Below are 22117 nucleotides of genomic sequence, written 5' to 3'. Positions count from 1 at the left end.
TATTATGAGGCTCTCTCATTTTTTAGGGAATATTTTATATTCGTGTGCATTTATGCCTTGGTCTCCAGAAGTAGATACCTGAAAACTGGCTTATAGATTAAAAATCCTCTTGTTTTTAACTGTTTCAAAACAAGAAATGTGTCCACTGGTGATGTCTGTCGAGATACGTTTCAGCATTTGGTTGGAAACAAGGAGGGGCTGAGGAGCACCTCCCCAAAGACTTCGATCACTGAAAACAGAATGAATCCAGAATATCATCTCCATGGTTGGCGAGAGACAAGAGCGCAGTGCTTTGATTTCATGGCCTGTTCTTGTGGTTTTATACTGGACCTGGAGAGCTTGTTTGGGTGTTCTGGTAGGGAGCACAGCTACCTGTGTGAAGAGCAGTGCTCTGCTCTGTTGGGAACCACCCTGCCTGGTTTCAGAAGCTGTAACCCCCAAAGGCTAAGGCTGAGTGAGTGACCTATGGACAATAAGCCACTAAGGAGACAAGGCTTATCTCCCTGGCAGAAGTGCCGCTTCTGCTCCTTTTACTTCATCCGTAACTGGCCCCCAATGCTTGATTGGTTAGCCAATGACGGGTAAGATTACCCAAGGGGGGAATGGCCTAAGACTGGCACAATCACCCGGAGGCCCCAGGGAAGGACTTGGGGGGCTATGGAGAAAGTGGGTGATGGACCGTTGCCCCTTGGCTTTGAATTATCCCAAGTCCTCATTCTGTCTGAAAGAAGTCTAATCTCTTGGCTGCCTTACTTCCCTGCCTGACTTAAGCCTGAAACAATGCTGGAGGGGGGTGCAGCTCTGTGCGGGAAAGTGTGGGTTCCCTGGGTGATCAGGCCTAATAAAGAATGTATAAAATCCTGTGAAACCTGCGTTGTTTAGAATGCTCTCAATTAAATGATAAGGGTCCAAACGAGAAGTGAGTTTGTTCCTCAAAGTTTTATGGCTCCTTAGCTAACAGACCCTGACTCAAAACAGGCCCTCGGAGTTCTTTGTATGTTATCTCTTGTTTGATCCTTACTTCCTGATAATGATTAATAAGTTTTTACCTGCAAAATAAACCTAATAAAAGCCCATTGAGAAAAAGGCTCTGGGCCCTTCTCCTTTGAGAGATTGACCACCATTCCTTCCCAAGCAGATCCTGTCTTGGTAGACTTATTCTCATCTGTGGTAGCCAGGGGGCCCTGTGGGCGGAACACCCCCACACTGCTCCTGTGGGGAAGGTCGTTCTCTTCGACCTAGAGCAAAGCTTTGGGAGGGATGCATGTGGAGGGGGTCTCAGATGCCTTCTGGCCTGTTCGTATAAAAACCATCAGCCTCAGGAATCGCTGTTGTCTGTTGTTCTCTTGCCCTCTGATTACTTTGGCCATAAGTTTCGACATTACTGTGAAAACCTGCAAAGGCGAACCTGAAAGGGGCCATGGGTGACAGGAGCCGGCTGAGGGCCCTCAACAGAGGCAGCTGAGTCTACAGTAAGTTCTTCCCGCTGGTGAATAACAAATGAGGATGATTTTGCTCTGCGGAGATATTATGGCAGTTGTCTCCATGATTAAAGTAACTGACTCATTCAGCATAAAATTTTTTTATTGCTGAATATTTATTTATTTACTTATCTTTAGAGGGGAAGGAGAGAGGGAGAGAAACATCAATGTATGATTGCCTTTCGTGCGTCCCCTGCTGGGAGTTGGCCTGTACGGAACCGGACTGCAACCCAGGCATGTACCCTGACTGGGAATTGAACCACGATCCTCTGGTCCACAGGTCTGTGCTCAACCCACTGAGCTACACCAGCCAGGGCAGAAATATCCATGTGTGGTTGCCTTTCATGTGTCCCCCACTGGGAACTGGCCTGCAACCCAGGCATGTGCCCTGACTGGGAATCGAACCTCGATCCTTTGCTTCACAGGGCCACGCTCAATCCACTGAGCTACAGCAGCCAGGGCTGGTTCAGCATATAATTGAACTCCAAAATAAATTAGGCCTCTATTCAGGTTTAATGAAATTTCTGATGTTGCTAAAAGTTGTATATTAGTTTATTTTCCTTTTCTAGTGCAAGAGCTGCTGGTGACAGGAAAGGACTGGTTTTATCACAGTTCAGAAATGGAAAAATGAGATATTTGATTCTGTAAAATACATCAAATCAAGATCCACATGCTTAAGACTCAGTTAAGGGCATTCATTATTGGAGGCACTCAACTCAAATGCCTCTCCATCTGTGACAGTTCCTGGTGCACGGGCCCTGAGAGGGGAGCTGTGGCGGGATTCTACTGATGAAGTTTATATTTAGTGTGCTTACCGAAAAGGAAACACCACCTAGCTGTAATGTTCTACAAAGAACATTTGATATGTGTAGTGTACCACTTCAGGCTGAACCTAAAGATAATCTTGACCTCTTAAGGAGCAGTAAGCAATATTCTTTACTTATAACCCTACCTGAAACAGACTTGACCAAATGTTAAACATGCAATAACATAAAATTAATCACTATGCATGTATATTAGGCAACTGGCTTCTGCTAGTTATTAGGAAGATATACCTATTTCATTTTTCAAATTTATATTTTGACAATTATCAGTTGAATAGTTAATATGCATAATAATGAGGTGGTGTTATGCAGGGACTTAGAAAATGAACAGAATGTTTGAATAGAAAAGCAAAGGTGATTTCACAGAAAGAGACTATGAAAAGGATGAGAGAAAGTGTGGCGTATTCAGGAAATGGCTATAGGCACCTTGGAGGAATTTTGAGAAGCTAACCTAGAAAGGTAGCTTGGTACGATTGTTCTTAATACTGGTGGCACATAGAATTCCCTGGGTGTCTAACAAATATACTGATACCTAGAACCTTTTATGGAATTTTTATAATTTCATATAATTCCCCATCTTGTGCTGTTGTTTTTATTAATTTCTAATAGATACTCTACAGCAAGAACCTTCTTTGTCACTGCAACATACTCCAATTCTTTCTCTTCCCTCATTGTAGAAAGTTGCAGATTTGTCTTTAGTGCTGCTTGATTTTGTTTCTTCTTCCCTCGATGTTTCTATTAATTTTTCATTTTTCTGTTTTAGTTTCCACATGTCACCTTCGAAATTCAATAATCTCCCTTTCAGACTGATTACTGCCTGCCTCAAAAGTTCATTTTGCTCACTTTATTAGTGAAATTTTCACTTAAAAAGAGGAATTCATCACGTTTTGCTTTAAGAGCTCGGTTCTCCATAAGTAGCTTTTGTAAAACATCTTGTTTCTCCTTTAGCTGCTTGATTTCTGAGTCAGTTTGTTCATGCTGTTTTCTTTCTAGTTCAGAGGTGGCAGCAATTTAATCTGATAATTTCTGGTGATTTTTCTTGAGAGTTCTAATTGCTGCCTCTTTGTCCTGCCTGCATTGATTTTTCTCAGCTCTTGAAGCTCTTCTTGGAGCAATTTAGAAGACTCATTGAGTTCGTTAGATTTCATTACCTTCAGAGAGAGTGTGCATTCTGAGGCCATTGATCCGGTGGAGGGTTTTGGTGAAATAAGCTCAGACTGACCTAAAAGACCATCGTGGGCATTGCAAAGCTGCCCTATGCTGAGTTTGTGCTGATTTCTTCTCCAAATTTTGATCATTGTCAAAGAAGTAAGTAGTTTATCATGGTTTAAGCTACTCCACCTTGTTATTTTATTTTCAGCATCAGACTGTGCTTGTTGAACGCTCATTACTTCTTCCATGGATGTGTTTTGTATCAGGCCAGCTCCCGGATTCCCTGGCTGAGTGGCTGACTGCAGCTTCTGCAACTTACTCTTTAGCATGACCTGTCTTCCTTTCAGAAGTTTGATTTCTAAGTCTTTCTGTTGTATTGGATGTCATCAGAAGAAGCATGAGGGTTGGTGTTATAACCTGAGGATGGTGAGGCAGGGGTTGAGGGTACAAGGCCAGCTCCAGAGTTCTCTTACTGAGTGGCTGACTGCAGCTTCTGCAACTTACTCTTTAGTACTACCTGTCTTCCTTTCAGAAGTTTGGTTCTATGTTTTTCTGTTTTAGTTGATGTTGAAACATGATGGTTTCGACAGAAACATGCATTCAGCAGAAACAGGATGGTTGCTCCTATAACCCAAGGATGGTAATGCAGTGGTTGATGGTACAAGGCCAACTCCAGACTGTCCTGACCAAATGGCTGACTGCAGCTTCTGCAACTTATTCTTTAGCACGACCTGCCTTCCTTTCAGAAGTTTACTTTGTTAGTGTTCCTGTTGTGCTTGATGTCTTTAGACCATAGTTTGCTGCTTCATTGGAAGCTCTGATCTTCATACTTCCGTTGACATCACCACAAAGTGTTTTAAGTCTCTCGTTCTCTGCTCTTAAAATTGCCTGAGTGGTTTCCGCCTCCTTCCTCTTAGAGTCAGGTGCCTGTTCCTCTTTTTGAAATTTCTTCATCAGCACCTCTTTTGTGAAGTTGGAGAGGTGTCCTGTGAAGGAAGCCACACTATTGTCCACTTGCCACAGAGCCAAGGGGACAAGATGGATAGGTAGCAGCTTGACAACAGCTCTCGATCCCAAAGAGGCCTGTTCGAGGCCACCCATTTAGTGTAATTCCAGCCTCATTGTAGGCCCTGTCTCCTGAGATGATCAGCCCTGCGTTACCAGAAGTGTTTCATCTGGAAACTTGGTCTGCAAGGCCAATCTCCAAGGTCCTTTGCCAGTTTAAGACTCTAGCATAAAGTTTTCTCATGAGCTCTACTCTCATGAAACAACAGTTCAGAATTCCTTTAGCAAGTTGTTCAATATTGGATGCTCAGAAGTTGTGTCTTAGGTAGAGAGGTTGTCATTGAAGAAAGGATCCAGACAGCATACGTATCCATTCATAAACTATCATTTACCTACTGTATTCCAAGCAAGGCAGTCTGTTAGTTTGGGGGGAAATAAAAATAAAACCCGGGTGTCTGACCTACAGGAGCTCACAATGTGTTATGAGACAGACAAGAAGCAGAGGGTTGTCCCAGAGGCGTTCATTCCTCTCGGCACTTGTGGAGTACACCCCGAACTACTGAGCTCACACCAAGTGTCAGGCACTTTCTAGGTCCTGGAAAAATGGCACTGATAAAGTTTTTAAAGGTTATGCACCCATAATCCTTGAAGAATAAAATTCCCAAATGTGATCATTTTTTGTGATTTATATAGCTAAAAAGTAAGTGAAATATGAGAGAGAATGATTGGGGTGCTGCTTTCGACAGGATGTCAGGAGTATCAGTGAAGCTGCTTTGGCCACAAGCAATAGAAGAGCTAACAGTGGCATGAATCTTAAGGACATTAATTTTTATCTTATTTTTTAAAGATTTTATATATTTATTTTTAGAGAGACGAGAAGGGAAAGGGAAAGAGAGGGAGAGAAACATCAATGTGTGCTGTATCTCATGCACCACCCACTGGGGACCTGGCTCACAACCCCCTGACTGGAAATCGAATTAGTGACCATTTGGTTTGCAGTCTGTGCTCAATCCACTGAGCTAAACCAGCCAGTGCTATTTTTTTTTTTAATTTTAGAAGCCCACACTCTTGCTGGTGTAGCTCAGTGGATTGAGCGCGGGCCTGCGAACCACACGATCACGGTTCGATTCCCAGTCAGGGCACATGCCTGGGTTGCAGGCCAGTTCCCAGCAGGGAACACACAAGAGGCAACCATATATTGACATTTCTCTCCCTTTCTCCTTCCCTCCCCCTCTAAAGATAAATAAATTAAAACAATAAAATAAAATAAAAGCCCAGAGGTTATTAAACCCAGAGTGGGTTTAGTAATTTTGTCATATCATTAATTACCAAGGTATTTCTAATCCTTCTCTTCCCCCATGCTGAACATTTTGGCATCTTCCTCAGGCTTGTGGCTTCATGGTGGCAAGACGGCTGCCATAGCTGCAGACATTACCTTCTCTTACAGGTTGGAAAGCCAGAAGGGAGAAAGGGGTAGGGGAAGAAGGGGAAGATAATCTTTGTTCCAGTGTTGCTCTCTCATTTAGTCAGGAAAAAGTCTTTCTTACAAGCTCAATCCTTTCCCAGCTGACTTCTCCTTAAAACTCACTGAGCACAAATGGTCACCTGTCCACATCTAATTCCATGACCAGAAAAGTGGCCACAATTGGTGCAAAACCATTGTGAGTGGTCAAATACAGTTGTTTGGCAAGAGGAAGAATGACCTTGGGTGGGTAAAAGGAGGTGACATTTGAACTCAGATCTAACCTATGAGCTGATGGTTGCCAAAGGATTGAGGGTGAGGGAATGAGAATAAGAAAGCGATGAGGTGGTGTCGGTCCCATGCACTGTGCACTGTGGTGGCACTGGGACAGGGTAGTTGGTTGTGGAAGGTGAGGCAGTGGAGGAGACACTTGAGGACAAGGGTGAGTGAGCCAGGTGAAGCTGTGGTTAGAGATGGGCAGAGGCCACTGAGGCTGCAGTAGAGGCAGAAAAGGGCAAACCCAGTTTCACATTAGGTTGCAGCAGGATGAACAAGACAAGGTAGATCTCAGCCCTGGTAAGGATGACTTCAGAGGGGAAGATTCAGATTCCAACATCACAGATTAAGTGAGTAGGTAAGTGTGTGCAAAAGGAGTGTACTCAGTCTCACCTCAGGCCTTGGAGGGGACCTTGTTAACAAAGAGACAGTGGGTTGAATCGTGACCAAGGACAAGGAGTTTGTCGGCAAACAGAGGTGGGAAGGTTGTCCAAGTTATAGGGCACAGCAGTCACGGGGGCCTGGAGACTGACTGTAAGGACACAAGGAAACCCGTCCGTGCGGCATCGCCTGCCTGTAATGTGTGACTCCGGGAGGGACTGGTGACCAGGCTGGAGCCGTGCTCACGAGCTCTGCTTGTTGGGTTAGGAGAGCGCTTTCCTTTTTTTTTACTTTTATTTTTGAAATCACAGTTGACATTCAATATTATTTTATATTAGTATCAAGTTTATAGCACAGTGATTAAACAATTATATAATTAACAGTGTGACCCTTCAATAATTCAAGTACCCATTTGGCAATTCAATATTATTGACAATATTCCCACACATAGCAATTACAATATTATTGACGATATTCCCTATCCTGTACCTTACATCTCTGTGACTACTTTGTAACTGCGAACTTGTACTTCCCAGCCTCTTCATGCTTTTTACCCATCCTCCAAATCCCCTTTTTCTCTGGCTACTATCAGTCTGTCCTCTGAATCTCTGAGTCTTATTTCTCTTTTGCTTTTTTTGAATTTTATTATTTATACTCCACATATGAGTAAAATCATGTGAAATCATTTTTCACCTTAAACTAATATGAAATAATATTGAATATCAACTCTAATAGAACATAAAAAGACTGGTTTGAGAGTCATTTAGAATTCAGTTCAAATGTTGGCTTTGTTAGTTACAGCCTGTATGGACTTGGGAAAGTTCTTAACTACTGTTTGCCTAGTTTACTTATTTAAAAAAGGAGAAGAAGTACTGCTTAATGTTAAGCCTGTGGATGCTATGTAAATTAGGTATTTCATGTGCAGTGCTTAGCAAATGATTGGTACAGATCAAGCCCAAAATGTATGGTAACTACCATGTTTGAGTATTTGGGGAACAGTTTAATAAACCGCCACATGGCACAGCAGGGTGTCATACAGACATGATGTTAAAGGTCATGCTTTTGAATAATTCATAACTTGAATATAAAACTATAATAATAATGCCTATATACAGATATGCATTATGACCTCCTTGAGCCTAGTCAATAGGCGCCTTTGGTAGCTGAAAGTTGTAGCCTCTCAAAACTTCATATATTTTGATATATTCTTGTCGATATTTTTAAGTAGGAAGGGCAGAATAAATAGGAAAGACCCACCTGTCCTCACCTGTCCTCACAGGACCCACCTGTGCTGCATCCTAGGGGAGACTGTCCAGACTTGGTGGGATTCTATCTCCATCCCCTGGACCTGCACTCCAATAAATATTTTTAGGTTTTTGTTTGTTCATCTGTTTTGATAACAATCATCATTTCCTCAAGCCCAGAATCCCATGCAGGGCCTAACATTGTGGGCAGAGAAAAGGCAGAGCAGGGCCCTGTGTCAGGGCCATGAGAGGAATGCGGGCAGGTGCCCAAGGTCAGCCAGGCCTGCTCTGTGACCTCAAGGACAGGGAGCAGGAGTGTGTCAGATGAGTTGGGGGGTCATCTAGCCCAGCTGGGGAAGGCAGAGCGAGAACTGAGAACAAAGTCACGGAGGCTGAAGAGACCTGGCATGTTCCCAGACTGCAGGGCATGTGTGTGTGTGTATGTGTGTGTGTGTGTGTTTGTGGAGGGGTGGCAGGGTGGGGGATGAAGAGCAACGAGACAAGAAGGAGGTCTGAGGGGCCCAGGAGCTTTGGCTTGACCCTGTGGGCAAACGGGAGCCTTTGGAGCTACACAGGGACCCTGGGGCAGGCAGGGTGGCAGGGTGCCAGAGTGCCAAGAATCCAGCTGTCCCTCCACTGACAGGAACACACAGGCCCACAGGAAGGGGCTCCAGGGCAGCTGGAGTGGTGTCCAGCGAATCCTACTTGGGAAGACGCAGGGCACAGGCACACCAGGCAGAAGGTAGTCACCTGGGCGAAGGAGGGCGGGCACTGACTGGACTGCACACCATGCAGGCCACTGCCGCCCCGCACCCAGGACCTGTCGTTCCTTGGCCATGAGGAGCAGGAGGACAAGAATGATGTTCATTCAGCATGTGGGCAAAAAGGACTCCTGCTCATGGGACCCTTGGCCTCATGCGTCTGTTTTACCTTCAGGCACCAATGAAGGCCACCATCTCAGGGCCTGGGGACCAGGAGGAGACTTAGCCCTCAGCTTCAGGGCCATCAGGGGCCCCAGGTCTCCACAGACTCAGACACAGGACAGGCCACTCATGGCGGCCACATCCCAAAGTCGACCAAGCTCCTCGTAACTGAGCAGCCTCTATGACAGGGACGGGCGCTGTCCTGATCTTCCCAGAACAGCGAGCCCCCTTCCAGATGCGCATGTGCATCGGCGTCAAACGACCCCTCCAGCAGCAGCACCACGATGCACAGCCTGGGTCCCGTGCAGAGGACCGCATCCACTGCCCCGCGAGCGGGCTGGGGCCCCGGCGGCCCAGACACCCTGGAGCCTGCCGCTGCCACGCGGGCCCCTGGTGAGGATGGCCACGGTTATCACCCGGTGCTATTCTTAGTGTTAAACTTCAACAGACTCCGTTCAATGAGCTGATCTTGTGTTTTCCCCACCCCTCGCCCCCAAATACGAAATGGTTCTGGAATTTTCATGGATGATTTACCCAAGAACTCTATTTCTTAGGTTACAAGGCCCTTTAAATATGTTAGGAGCTGTGCTATTTTTACTCAGAAAAATGAACTGAAAAAACAATCCACACGCTTTTCACCGACTCATTGAGACCTCTGCAGAAGGACATTTGTTCCTGAATAAAAGTGTAGAAGCAACTTTCTTACACAGATGTTTAACTTTTAAAAATACTTGTTTTAATTTAAAAATTTTCATGGATTGCTTCAAATTTATACTTATGTTTCTTCATCCGTGAGTTAAAATGGCAGGTCGTGAACTGTTGACTTTTTAAAATAAAAATTTGCTAATATCACCAGGTTTTGTACTTGGATATTCACCCTAACATTGATCAGGTTAAATCATACAGCTTTGAAAAATTATTAACTTTATTTCTTTAATGCTTCAGTTTCACATTTTGTGTCATGTTTTTCCAAAGCTGTAAATCTGACATATTGTTATAAGGATCTTGTATGTTTTTTTTATTTCTTAATTAGCATTTTAGTAATTAAAACACCTATATTGCTACTGTTTTAAGTACACAACATCCAGAAAAACATCAATATAAAGCACATCTGACTCTCTTCCATGTCTTAGTACAGAAAGTGAGTTCATTATTGAATTCATTATTGAATTCATTGAATTCATTATTACTATCCAACCATTTTTCGGGTGATATAGAATGTAAACACTATGGAAGGGGTATATCAAGATATTTAGGATACTAGGTATCATTTTTCAGAAACAAGTTATTCTTTCAGAAGCTGTTTGGACTGGGCCCACCTTAACGTTCCCCTCTCTGGGGAGTGGGAATGAGGGTGCGCCTGGACCTGTTACACAGCCAAAAAAAATTAGAGGGATTGGATTTGGAGACCTTTTTAAAGAAGGCTCTGTGAAACTTAGGACAAGAACACCCAGTAGTGAAATAGAAGAGAAGAAATCGGAAAGGGTAATATGGATAAAACTTTACTCGGATTAACTCCACCATTTCTCTCCTTAAGCATATTTTAAAATATAAAAGTCATTTTGTGGCTCTTGCAATTTATTCTTTAGCACCATGTATCTGTTTTTTCAGCGAACGTCTTTGGGCAGCAATTTGCTGCTTCATTTGAAACTCTGCTCTTCAGTTTCTGTTCTAGATCACTGCAAAGAGTTGTAAGTCTCTCGTTCTCTACTCTTAAAACTGCCTGAGAGGCTTCCACCTCCTTTTTCTTAGAGTCAGGTGTCCTTCCTTTTTGGGGGATTCCTTCATCAGCACCTCTTTTGTGAAGATGGAGAGGTGCCACACCTCTGCCCACTGGCCACAAGCCAAGGACACCCAACCAGGAAGCCATCACTGGGGTCATAGGACTGACCTGGTCCAGTGACATTGGACAACCCTGCCAATCATCCAGCAACTGCAGTGTGGACGGGACTAAGCACCCATTGCTAGGCAACACCTGGGTTGGGGGTGGTGCTTCCACATGGGAACCTGGGAATGAGGAAGCCTGGCCTGGGCCTGATGAGGGACCCCTTCCCCAGTAACACCTGCCCCAGGGGCTTCCTGTGTTTCCTGTGTAAGAAAATACACATTTCCTTTGAGTTTCTTGTCACACAGCTCATGTTGTCCAGCGGCTTATCACATTTTTTTTTTTACGTTTGAAGCTGAATTCACACAATGACACACATCATCCTAAGAGCACAAGTGGGTGTGTTGGGGCAAACGTCCATGCCTGTGCATCACGCCTACACTGGTAATCCTTCCATTGCTACTTATGATGCCCACTCCTCCAGAGCCGTCATTAGCCAGAGTTGCCTCAGAGTCACCGCACAGGATGGCCTTGCGAGGGCTGCTCTGATCACTGGTCTAGGAGTTGATAAAGCAGAGAGCACATTTGCTGGGTTTGAATGTGACACCAGATAGGAAGACATGGTGGTTAGAACTGGCAGAAATTAAAGTAGGTATCTTAAAAGGTACACAGAATACAATGGTAGGTAAGTTAGCAGTATGTTCAGATTTTTAACTAACAACATCTAAGGTCACATAGACCTGTTATTTCTGGGGAGAGGATTCAAGGAAACAGTAGTGCAAGGTGGTGAAGGACTTGACTGTAGCAAAATACAGTGGAGAACTGTCTCCTAGACTATCATTGTAATAAGGATTATAACATCACCTGAATGTTTTTATTTAATACCAACAATGCCGTATCGGGTCTTTCTTTTCTCCTCCATCTTATTGTAAGGAAGTTTAGCGTTGTTATTTAAGAGCTCACATTCTGCAGCTGTACTTTCTAGGTTGCAATCTGGGTTGTACTAAAGTATTGTTGTCCTGGGCAGGTATGTAGCTGTTTACATATTTCTAAAAGGAGTAATGATAGTGCCCGCCTCATGCAGAGTGTTCTATAGATGAAGTTACAATGAATGGAAAGTACTTAGCTCAGGGATTGGTCCACAGGACATTTTCAAATGCTATCATTATTTATTTTAGAGGTTCTAAAATGAAAGTACTGTGTGATGGGTATCAGAATTTTTTTCTTAAGTGAGGAAGTCTTAAAAATTAGAAGTCTTGAGCTACCATTTAAGTAGCTTTTAAGATCTTTCTCTTTTTATTTTATTTATTTATTTATTTATTTATCTTTAGAGGGGAAGGAGAGAGGGAGAGAAACACCAATGTATGGTTGCCTTTTGTGCATCCCCTGCTGGGAGTTGGCCTGCAGGGAACTGGCCTGCAACCCAGGCATGTGCCCTGACTGGGAATTGAACCGCGATCCTGTGGTTCGCAGGCCCGCACTCAATCCACTGAGCTACACCAGCCAGGGCTAAGATCTTTCTCTTTTTCATGGCAGAGTTTTCAGTCATGTTACTAATCTAGTTCTAAGTACCATTAGGGAAAGCTGGATAACTGTAAATGGGACTTTTGTTTATCTTTATTTTAACTTAAAATAGTTGATCTCGCTGGTTGGGTGGTTCCATTGGTTGGAGCATAATCCTGTACTCAAAAGACTGCGGGTTTGATCCCCAGTTGGGGTGCTTAAGGGAGGCAATGGATTGATATTCTCTCTTTCTCTCTCATCAATCAATAAATAATATCCTCAAATGAGGATTAAAACAGTTTATCTTATCATCCCTTTTTCTAGCCCTTAATCATGCAGTCACTAGGATCCAGATGTCAGAGTGTGGAGATAACAAAAACAGACACTAGAAATAAAATTAAAGGTGTTTTAATAAAATTGTGTACTAGAGATGAAACATATTCAAATACATTTCTAGATTTGTTGAAGACATTGTCAACACAGTACTACTTGATCAGAGTATTAAATCCTGCTGAGGATTTAATGAGGCTCCTATGAGGCTCCACCCCACTTAGAACTATGCCTAGAGAATGGTAGGACTTAGAAAGTGGTTGAACGAATGATGAATAAAATTGTTACTTAACATATAGTATTGGCTGAAATTATTAAATTCATTTTAATAGCTTCTAATGTATATTTCTTTGCACAAAATACTTAACAGGTATTTCTTGAAAGAATTAGCTTATATAAACTACATTATTTAAACTATTTATTTTAGTTAAGGAATATTATAGAACATTATTTGCCTATGAAGATGAGCTTACTTTTAAAGAAGGAGAGATAATCCATTTGATAAGCAAGGTAAGATCTTTCTCAGCTTTTCAGTGAACCATGGAACTTATTCATAGAGATAATTCTCAATATATTCGCATTTGCCCTGGTGTGCGAGCTCTGGAAGAGCTGGGACTTTGGTTCAGTTCTGTGTTCTGAGAACCTGCCTGACACATGGTAAGTGCTCAGACAGGTTTTTTTTGTTGTTGTTGTTTGTTTTTTAACATTCATTCTTGGTCTTTGTTATCATCGGTACCTGGCTGGAAATTATTCTTACCATTTTACCATCATGCTTTGGTTTTTCTCTAATCCTAACTCCCTTCCATGTTCTTTTCCACCTCATTTCATTTCCCCCCACTTAATGTTTGCTGTATTGTATAATATAAAAAGACAAATAAAAAATAAGAAAAAACAATTTAAATGTTCCTCAACGTGTAATGGTTATGAGTCTTTATACTGTGAAAAATGGTGCAGCTATTTAAAACAATGAGGTATTGTGTAACTTGAATTAAGGTAAAAGAAAAAGAAAACCCAGTAATTCTGGGGTGTGGGAAGAATCCTATGATTATTTTTGTAATAGAACAACATTGATATTTAGTTTTTGCTGGAATCCTATTAAATAATTTTAAAAATTTCTTCCCATTGTTTTTTTCTCCTCAAGAGAGGATATGTTTATTGATTTTAGAGAGAGAGGAAGGGAGAGAAAGAGAGAAAAACATTGATGTGAGAGAAACATCAATCAGTCGGTTGCCTCCCATAGGTACCCTAACTGGGAACTGAACCTGCAACCTTTTGGGGTACAGGACAACACTCCAACCCACTGAGCAACCTGGCCAAAGTTTTTCCCTTTGTTTTAAATTAATGATGAGATGGTTTAGTGTATGCAATTTTTAATATTCACACAGTTTGAACTAATTTCTTATAGAAGGATGGCATTTGAAAAGAATTGAACAAGATCCTGCTAATTTATGAAGAGTAAATAGTGTGATTAATATTTTAGTATAAAAGATGTTGGGAAGAATGGTAAGTCACATATGGTTTGGAAATTCATATTCTCTCTTCACTCTCTTCTCTCACTTCCTTTTTGTTTTTTTCCTTTCTTTTCTCTGAGCTTTTTCATAAATTAAGATTTTAAATTATTTGACTTATTTAAAAATATTAAATTTAATTGTATACTACTGTTAGGAATAATATATGAGAACTATTTCATTTTATTATTTTTTATTTATTGATTTTAGAAAGAGTGACAGAGAGGAAGTGGGGGGAGGGAGGAAAAGAGAGAGACAGAGAGAGAAAGAAACATCGATTTATTATACCACTTATTCATGCATTCATTGGTTGCTTCTTGTATGTGCCCTGATTAGAGATTGAACCCGCAACCTTGGCATATCGGGACAACGCTCTAACTGAGCAATCTGGCCAGGACTATTAGAAATATTTTCTGTTAAGAGGACCTCAAGATATGTTTAGGTCATTGTTTTTTTACTTGTAAAAGTAGTAAAATCCAGTTGTTTCCTATCTTGTATTTTTTCCTTATTTAAATATAACCTTTATTATCTTACTTATTCTTCATTTTGCGTTTTAGGGGACTGGAGAAGCTGGCTGGTGGAAGGGTGAACTTAGTGATAAAGAAGGAGTATTTCCAGACAATTTTGCCATTCAGATAAATGAACTGGATAAGGACTTTCCAGTAAGCTTTTATTTTTCAATGCTGTCAATTGTTTAAAGAACCCTTTGCTAGTATTTCCTTAAATACAGGATTTTTCTATTCTTACTGAATAATTTCATGAGGGTTTTAGGATCATACCTTCTGGTAACTTGCTTTAATTATTGTAAAAAAAAAACACAATATCTTAGTTCTGTATTTTATTCCCAGTTATCTTTCCCCACTGATTATATTGGAGAGTAACCTGAGGCTCATTACTTTATATAATTAAAAGAAAAACAAAGCTGACCATACTAGTTACACAACTTAGCACTTGCTTGGAAGAAATATTTTTTATTTAATTTTGTTGAAAATAAAGCAATGCTGATCTTACTGTTATTCTGTCCGTGATTTGGGGGAAAGTAAAAAGCAGTCTTCACTTCCCTAGGATTTAATACATCTAGTTACTTCTCATGGTGAATAAAGTGAGCGATGGATCTAATGGGGTTTAAAAATAGGCAGGGGGAAAGGGAGTTAGAGAGCAGACACACAGCAAGACAGTCTGCCATATTTGATTTAGACCAGGGCAGAAATCTGGGATCTTTTCGGTCTTTCTTCTGGTGAAGCAAATTACGGCAGCTCACTCAGTGGAGGCTTAAACCATCTTAGGCCCTTCCTTTGCTGAATTCGATTCACTATTGATTCAGCCTTCAGTGTGCTTTATTTTTATCCTCCACTGATGGAACACATTCTGTTGTGTCTTTTATTAGATGTTCATGCACTATTGATTATCAATTATTTTTAATTTGAGAAACTCAGATTCTCATACTTAAAAATGTGTCAACTTTTTAAGGCATTAAATAAAGTCTTAAAAATAAGTGAATGCTTTAAAAGCTAACAGAATAAACTGAGAAAACAGAAACCTTTGCTATTAATCTCTTTGAGAGTTTTGAAGTGTCAATAATGAAAGCTACACGTATTTGTTAGTTACTCTTTAAAAGGAAAACAACAAAAATAATGTCTGTTTCCTTCCCTTCCCCTGCTACCCCTCCCTCCTCACCCAACTCAGCCTTTAAAGATGGTAAAATGGTGCGTAAGAATTTTAAGCTACAGGATGAAAAACAGAACATTTTTGTTCATCATTAAAATTTGTAGATTAATCTAACACTGATAATTTTTGAAATATTTGAATTTTGATTAAGGAGGTATTTGTTAAAATAGGTCACTATTATGTTAAAATTTGTTAAAAAGATCACTGACATTTTTTTGTCAGTGACCTTTTGTGGAGTTGTCAGGATCTAATTCTATAATTATTTTAAGGATGAAATGAGATATTCACAAAACTTCAATTGCTAAGCTCAGAATTTATTTTAACTATATTTAATATGTAAGTTGTTTAACTATTTTCACCATTATTATTTTAATAGAAACCCCCAAAAAACACCACCTCCTGCTAAGGGTCCAGGTATGTAAGAAAAACATTATTCAGTTTGCTGTTTTTCACAGTTTTAAGTTCTAAAATGGTAAAATTGGGTCTTAGTTAAGCCATTTATTTTAATAAATTTTAAAATTTATTATTTTATTTATTTTTTTCCATGACAGAGAGGAAGGAATAAAGATTAAAAAAGGGAAAGAGAGAGAAAAGCATCAGCTGGTTGCCTGTAATATGCACCCAGAACCTGGATAGAACTGGAAACCCAGGTATGTGCCCTGACTAAGAAGGGACCCTGCGACCTCTTGTTCTGTGGGTGACAGATGATGTTCCAACCAATTGAGCCACTGGCCAGGGCTAAATCATTTATTTTGTTAGCCAAAAGTCAAATATATGTGCTACAGAAAATTTTTAGATGCATATAAAAATTGAGTGTTCATATGCATTAATATCTGTCCTCATTTTAATATAAATAGATATACATATATATTTTCTCTATATATGTGTGTGTGTATACATATATATGTGTGTATATATGTATATATATGTATATATAAAGGGGTCTTGAAACTAATTTGCGCACTTTAATTCTATGTAATTTTGAGTTAAGACAATTGACTAAGTTTAAATCTGCTAACAAAGTGAAGTATACTGACCTGAAAAATTATTGTAGCTTTTCAGGTGAAACCCATTTGTTAATGTGTCAAATGAATTCTGATTAATCATGTACTCTTTTTTGAGAGAGTGTGCTAGGGATTAAATAAACTAGAAGGGCTTACTTTATTAAACAGTTGAATTAAACAAACCTATAAGTGTTTGCTGAGGTAACTGTTTTATCACGCCTTTGTCTATTTCTAAAAATGCCAGTCTCCAATTTCTGATTTTTGCAAATGCAATACAATTTTTTTCTTGAAAGTTTTGCTATTTTTTAGAAGAAGAACATCCTCCCTTCCTTCATAGTTTCAGCTTTGTATTTGCTCACCTATTCCCAGAGCAAAGAAAGCACAAGCTGGAAGTAATTTTTATAGAAGATGGTGTTGAATGCTTTCTATCTACTAGTTAAATGGGGATTTTAAAACTAATTAAAATTTTTAAAAGTATTTTTGCACTGAAAGTGGCCCCCTGCTGAGGAGAATTTCTCCTATTTCCCTCCCCAAATTTTTTACTCTAAAAACTTCTTTTCATTTCGTTCACTATTTTCCTTCAGCTCAAAGTTCTCTTTTTGGATGTTTAAATTACATTTTTGTGAGCAATTTAGATGATCTACTAAATCTTCTGTTTTATCCTCAGGTGTCTTCTTGGTTAAATACAAATCATTAATAGTCAATTCACTGTGAATTAACCTTTTTTTTTCTGCACCCCTAACTCCTCGGTGATTTATATTTTATCATCTTCAAGTTGAGGAACTCTCTTTTTTCATCATCTAGATTCCAGACCTTGTTTTGTCATTTACTCATGATGCTGTCTCCTTCATTGTCTGTCTCCTTTTGATAGCTGATCCTTCATCCAAACCATGTGCTTTGCAAATTCTTGTTTCTACTGGGCCAACTCTCATAATTCCGTTACTTTCTCATTGAGTTTTTGGTCCTTGGCCTCTTAAATATTTACTTGTGATCTGAATTCATGTCTTCTGTAGTTGTACTTTTAATTCCTTTATGCTCACTGTTCGATTTTAAAAATGATAGTTGAAGTTCTTCCTTTTCTTGACTTAATAATAAACTTTATTTTTCTAAACTTGAACTCATTCTTTAAGTCACAGGTTGCGTTAAGACTGTTCACCTGGTAAACGACACCACCCCATTCTTGCCTTTTCGGCATCAGGCAGCACTTTTGCTCTCTGAAAGCCTCTTCCTCGGACATCCTCCGTGGAAAGGACCTGTCCTCTTCGGTCACAGGGTCACTTTGCTTCCATTCACTTTCTCCAAGTATTTTTCTTTTCTTCATTTATCTGGTTTTGTTTCATCCTTAAAACATCTCAATCATTTTATGCAGAAAATAATCTTATGTTGATGTGTTTAATTTGAACCTCATATTCTTCATTCTTCTTGGTAGACTCCTCTTTTTCAGTTTATAGAACTTCAAAGAGTCTTCTGCGTATCGGGGATGTTAGAGATTTTACTTACAGATTCCCGAACCATTTTGCTGCAAGGGAGTTTCCAGTTCTTCAAATCTTTTTTCTTACTCACTTATTTTTTTCTTGATCCCTGTGACTTTTTTCTGCCAGTTTCTGTTGATGAAGAATCTGCAATGCTGCCATTTTAACTTGATGGTAATTCGTTTCTTTATTTTGATTCTGTTGAAATTCCTTGATGGCATCTTACAATTTGTAGACTTCTTTGTGACCAAAGTCGTTTGGTCCTCATGCTGTGGAAATCTGAGCAAAATGGTTTGATTTATGGGGACACACCAACAGCTCTACCCCATGTTGCACTTACCCACTGATGCAAATGTCAATAGTGAGAACAGTAACTAACATCTTAGTATTATTATGAAAGAAGTTTTGACCCAGTAGATCATGCTTTAAGAACTTTTGACCTAAAATAATTGAGTATGATTTCTAGGATAATGTAGAGAATCAGTGAATGTTAAGTGGATGGATCAGTCAGTGAGTAAAAGAGATGATATGGCCCCTCTTCTTTGTCCTCTGCCTTTGCCTTCTCCTCCTGCGTGTTTTCTCTTCTTCATTCAAAGATTCAAGTTGACGTAGCTTCTCAGGGCTAACCACTATCAAGTCAATTGTTATAAAACAGCCACGCTTCCAGAGGCTCTGCACTAGCTTCTTAAAATGCACTGGGCACATTTATTACACTTGGCTTTCAGTAGTGACTGTAATTACCATAACTTACCTTTACTCAAAAAATAGGCATTGTGTTAAATATTAATAGCTAATATTTGTATTATGCTTAGTGTATTACCCTGCACTAAACACTATTGCAAGTAATCTCTAAGTCTGTCTATCATCTGTCAATCTGTGTGTCCACCTAATTATCTCAATAATTGTATGTGACTCATACTACAAGGCTGGTACTGTGAGGAAACAGGATCGGAAAGTAAACAATTGGCTCAGGCTCCTAAGTTAATAAAGGGTAGAGCTAGCCCCAGACACTCTGGTTTTGAAGCCTCTACTTTTAATTATATAGTATTCCTCTGTAGATAATGTAGAGGAAAGAAGGAGCCTGAAATTGGGATATTCTTCTAGTCTTAGTTCTTTGTAATCCTTTATCACCCATTTGTAATCCTGTATTATTTCTGAGTATCAACGTTTTTCATTGGCAAGGGAGTTAGACTAAATAATTTACAAAGTCCCTTTTCAGTCATATCATGGTTTATTTATGTTTATCTGTGTGACATGGTGATACATAAATTAAGATTTTAAGAAACAATCTTTGTTTCTTAGCGTACATCTATTTGCAAAAAAGTGGTTTCTGCAAAGATGCGATAAAAACCCTACTTAGCGTCTGTAAAGAAAATGACCACTAGATGGCAGTCAAATAAAGCTCAGCTTTTTTTCTGTGCAGGGTAAACCCCGAAACTGGGAGAAGCTCCAAGTCCCAGAGGGCTCCAACTCATTAAATTCATTGAGAAGAAAGTCACCATCACTGTGTTTGCCTAGCCCAGCCACCACTCTGCTGAAGTCCATGTGATAGAGGGAAAGACCTGAGGTCTTACGATCTGATTGACTTGGTCTTGAAATCTGTCTCTGAAATATTACTAGGCAAATCACTTGCAGCTTGTCACTTTATCTATAAGAGATCTAAGAAAAAAATGAATGCTACAATTTAAAGTCTTCCTTTCCTGTCATGTACTTAGAAAGGAGGTGGAAAGGAGGCTGGAGTGCTTCATCTGTGTTTTTTCCCCCAGGACAAGTAGGTCACAGCAGCGCAACAAAACCAACTTGCTCCTGTTTGTCATTCCAGTTGGAGGCTGATGCCAGGAAGGCACCAGTGACCCAGGCTGGTGGGTCCTCCACCCTCCTCACTCTGTGACTGGTCCCTGCCTGCCTTTGGCTCTGTCTGGGAGCTGCTCCCATTTCTGCATTTGTCCTGCACTGTGCTCCTGCCCCAATCAGCCTAAAGAGAACCAACTCCCTCCACGGTCATTGGTGTGACCAGCTCACTGTTTTTGGAATTCTTAAGGAGATTCTGGTGGGACATGTCTCATTTTGCCCCCTGTGTCACTCCCCCACCCAGAGCCTACTGTGAGTCACATTGGGTTGGAATCTGATGTAACAGCCCAGAGCAGGTGGTCAGTGCAGAAGAGACAAACCCATTTTCAGTGCAAACCCCACAGAAAAATGATTTTTCTGTCCAAAAGAGGGTGAAAATGTCTATCTCATGGTGGTGACAGACTACAGGGTCACAGAAACAGAGAACAATACTACCCCAGAAAGACATGGGTCATCTGAATGACTTTGGACAGGGAATAGGCAATGTAGGATGACGGTGACATCATACAGCTCTTTCCACTCACCAATAAAACCACAGCCAGCTTCCCACAGGGCTCTCTGGGGGGAAGGGGATCCTTTCTTGGATATCAGCTGGTTGAGTCTCCAGGCTCAGACAGTCATCTTGTGCAAGTGGCAGAACTAATGATTATCTGCGATGTTTTCAAAAAATCTCCACCTGAGGATATATTTTCGTTGCTTTTTTTAGAGTGAGAGGAAGGGAAAGAGAGATAAACATCGATGCAAAAGAGAAGTATCAAATGGTTACCTCTCTTACATGCCCGGACTGGGGGTCCTACATTCTCGAACTAGGGACTTAACCCACAATCCAGGTATGTGCCCTAATTGGAAACCAAACCTGCAACCCTGCAGTTACTGGACGATGCTCCAACCAACTAGAAACATTGGCCAGGGCTGTCTATGAGTGTGAGTAGGGATAAAGCTCCTGGAGTATGGGAAAAACATCAGAGGACACGCAAAAGTATTCAGTTGTAAAAGGGACCATTTTCTTAATCTCACCAAAAGTGTCAGCTCTCTCATTGGAAAAGAGAAAGAAATGGAGAATGAAATAAGATAATGTATATTCACTTCAGTCCATTGCATTTGCCAATGCATATGTAGTTCAAAATGCTTTATGCCTATTCATTTTGTCTTGATCTAAAGCCTTTGCCCCCACTGATGGCAGGAAAAAAGACAAAATGTGTCATTCAAAGGCAATCATCTCATCTGGTGTAAATTAGTATTGTATGTAAAGTAAGTATCAAGACAAAGTTCTTGTCAGGCTATTACTCCTCACCTGGGCATCTTTTTTCTTCTTGTGCGTCTGCAGCAAGGAATCGAATTCATCATTTTGGTAGCAGAAAAAGACGAGACCCCAGGTCTGTGTGTGTCCCTTTACTGACCCCCAAGACTATGTCTTCACTGATCAGCTCCAGACCCCCTGTCCTGTGTCCACAGAGGCCCTGCTGGTCTGACTCGCCCTTCCTGGCATCACACTCAGGATGCACACAGTTCCCACCAAAACCTCCAATAAGAAGACTCCGAACAGAGTACCTCCTCACCCCATCCCAACTCTCCTAACAGTTTCTGAAGCGTCCTCCAACTAAAGCATCCAGGGATGTGTGGGTCAGGTTTTACCCAGCCAGGAGAAGAGAGATTATTATCTAACACCTACAGAATTTAATTCCACTGTTTCCCTTGCTTGGTTGAACATTAAACAACTTGTTGGGCTTTCGATGAGTTCTCTCCAGGAAGTTTGAAATGCACCATGATATGTGGGAAATGGAGCATTTGTCCCTTGTCCTTGGATTTCCTCAAGATTGCTATGTATCTGTGAACCCCTTGCTTCCTGCCACCCTTTTCCTTCTATAGTTGACTATTCACTTGAGAATATAGATGTCTTTTGTCTCCTGTCCAGCTCTTGCTCTTGCTCTCTCTTCTGGGCCCCTCCTGTCCTGGAGCCAGAAGGGCCCTGCATTTGTTTGCTATTGCTGCTGTAACCACCACTGACTGAGTGGCCTGAAACAACAGAAATGTGTTACCTTGCAGGCTGGACATCAGAAGTCTGACATGGGTCTCACTGAGCTAAATCAAAAATTAGCAGGATGGGTTCCTTTCTGGAAGCTCTTTTTCCCATTTTTAGAGGCCACCCACATTTCTTGGCTCAAGACTTTCATTCTCTGTCTTCAAACCCAGCATTGGTGGGTTCCT

The 22117-nt window shown here is 40.8% G+C and overlaps 1 pseudogene; it reads right to left on the bottom strand.

Moving 5' to 3' along the window:
• Positions 1–2866: 2866 nt before the first annotated feature.
• LOC118994000 (thyroid receptor-interacting protein 11-like) lies at positions 2867–17672 on the bottom strand (annotated as a pseudogene).
• Between the last annotated feature and the right edge of the window lie 4445 nt (positions 17673–22117).

Source organism: Sturnira hondurensis, unplaced genomic scaffold, assembly GCF_014824575.4.
Source record: "Sturnira hondurensis isolate 20B ecotype Veracruz unplaced genomic scaffold, ASM1482457v3 Scaffold0000880, whole genome shotgun sequence".
Classification (NCBI taxonomy): domain Eukaryota; kingdom Metazoa; phylum Chordata; class Mammalia; order Chiroptera; family Phyllostomidae; genus Sturnira; species Sturnira hondurensis.
The sequence above is the reverse complement of the archived record's forward strand: the minus strand, read 5'-3'. Positions and strand labels throughout refer to the sequence as shown.